We start from the raw sequence: 2,494 nt of genomic DNA, 5'->3' as shown, positions 1-2,494 counted from the left end.
AGACACATAGGCGTTGCCCGGTGTGCGGGGCGCCAGTCGACCACAGAAGCTCCGGAGAGCGTTTCGGATCTTGTGATTCCCAAAGGTGTTAAAAGATGTCAATGTTGAATCTAATTTTCGCACTGGAACTTACCATAAAGTACCGGGAGCACATGATAGCGCGATACCGCGGCCGATGAAGCCACACCAGAGAGCACGTTACACGGGGGACGGATCCATATAACTACGGAATAGCACCCGTCGGCGAGGGTACCTTCGACGAGACGGCATGGTCCATGAATGAAAATGGACCACAAAACCTGTAAACCTCACTCAAGACCTTGGAAACACGGAATAACTAGTAGCCACGAAAGGGTGTCGTACTACTGAAAAGCATGAGCCCAAAATAGAGAGCGCATTTACGGAAAAGGGCACGATCCACGGAAGAACATAGACACCAACCAGTAGTACGGAGCAACGGACGCGTACGAATTAACGATATCGTTAACCGCCACATGAGACTACGAAATGACAGGTGTTTTAAGTGCACGACACAACATCGTACGGGGATGGCCGAAGCCTCGGGGTACGAGATCAGACTGAAAGCACTCACCACACGAAGTACTTAAAATTGCGGCCGCCTTATCTCAAACAAACCTTGCCACTCCGGCGCGTAGCGGCGGCGAACGGCTAGTATCTTACCCCTCTAGTGGAGTGTGTTGTCCGTCTGTAACGTCCGTAACGGGCTAGGGTTAATTAATGTAACGCAAATGCGCGCATTCTACTGGCTGCCGAGCGCAGCGAAGGCGGCGTCGATTCGCTAAAAAGCTGTCGAGCGCAGCGAAGGCGGCCCCCATTGGCTAAAATCGGCATTGTGTTTTGTACACACAGTATGTGGACTACACATCGTACTTAAACGCACCGCTCAAATTTCATTTTGCTCTCATTTTCAGCTGCGGTATGCAAGGCCACGCAAAGGGCGCTGCCTGTGTACGCGTTAGTTAGCATAAGTAGAAGGCGCCAATGCGCACACACGTATTATATGTTCTTATGAGCCGGTAGTAAAATTTGTAGGACCTGGTGACACATATTTCGTTTCAAATAGTCATTTTAGTACTTATTGCTTACAAATATAATACTTTAAGATTTGGTAGTACTTTTAGAATAATGTTTCTCCCAAAAAAACGCTACTCTTAAAATCTTTCATATTTTTTATTGCAGTTATTTGTAGTAGTACCTCACATACATGTATTAATTTTAGCGCTAAATTAAAAAGTGTTTTTACTAATATTTAGAGCTAAACACTTTAGTAGTAGTAGTACACGTAATTTTTATATTAGACTGCTTAACTTTATAGTTTTAACATTGCGCGTTTGCAATTGGGGGGAGAAATGTTCATTTCTGAACAAATCAATAGAACAAGGGCTAAATCTCAGCAGATCGTAGTACAAGACTACTCTCATGCTTACAACACCCCGTTCTGTAGTTAAGTCGTCTACAAAGGATTTATCTTTCCCAATATTTGAAATTACAAATCAGCCTACTCTCCACCGCCAGTACTTGACAGGCAGCGGAGTGCGTTGCAATTGTATGATGTTGGGTGTCCAGAAGACACCTATCGCTATTCGCGGCACATCGGGAAAGGTGATTATCGTCTATTCCAGCATGGATTCTGACTTAGAGGCGTTCAGCCATAATCCTACAGATGGTAGCTTGGCGGCACTAGCTTTTCAGCTAACCGCAGTTACCAATTATCTGAACCAACGGTTCCTCTCGTACTGGGTTGGATTACTGTTTAGACAACGAACTCATCAGTAGGGTAAAACTAACCTGTCTCACGACGGTCTAAACCCAGCTCACGTTCCCTATTAGTGGTGAACATCCAACAAATTGGCGAGTTCTACTTCGCATGAATAGGAGAGCGACATCGAAGAATTCAAAAGCAACGTCGCTATGGGACGCTGGCTGCCACAAGCCAGTTTATCCTGTGGTAACTTTCTGACACCTCTAGCTTAAATTCAAAAGAACTAAAGGATCGATAGGCCACGCTTTCACGGTTGGTATTCATACTGAAAATCAAAATCAAGTGAGCTTTTACCCTTTTGTTCTACATGAGATTTCTGTTCTCATTGAGCTCACCTTAGGACACCTGTGTTATCATTTAACAGAATGTGCCGCCCCAGCCAAACTCTCCCCCCGCCGAGAGAGATGTTCTTCCACGTAGCTCACCCAGGCAAAAGCCCAAGTTTACAACTAGAACTGAGCGACCGCGAGGCCACACAGATGCTACATCATGGTATAAGTAAAACAACATTGAGAGTAGTGGTATTTCACAGACGGCAGAGCCTCCCACTTATTCTACACCTCCCAAGTCATTTCACAACGTCAGACTAGAGTCAAGCTCAACAGGGTCTTCTTTCCCCGCTGATTATTCCAAGCCCGTTCCCTTGGCTGTGGGTTCGCTAGACAGTAGATAGGGACAGTGGGAATCTCATTAATCCATTCATGCGCGTCA

General features: G+C 45.6%; 1 non-coding gene across 1 annotated transcript; it reads right to left on the bottom strand.

The window, feature by feature from the left end:
• Window positions 1-1,509: 1,509 nt before the first annotated feature.
• Window positions 1,510-2,494, bottom strand: PITG_33067 (the record flags this gene model as incomplete). The annotated part of the gene is made up of 1 exon (XR_009934461.1): window positions 1,510-2,494. It is a non-coding gene; the product is annotated as a 28S ribosomal RNA (ribosomal RNA).

The sequence above is a fragment of the Phytophthora infestans genome, genomic scaffold (genome assembly GCF_000142945.1).
Source record: "Phytophthora infestans T30-4 supercont1.47 genomic scaffold, whole genome shotgun sequence".
NCBI lineage: Eukaryota > Oomycota > Peronosporomycetes > Peronosporales > Peronosporaceae > Phytophthora > Phytophthora infestans.
This window is presented reverse-complemented; position numbering and strand designations above follow the sequence as displayed.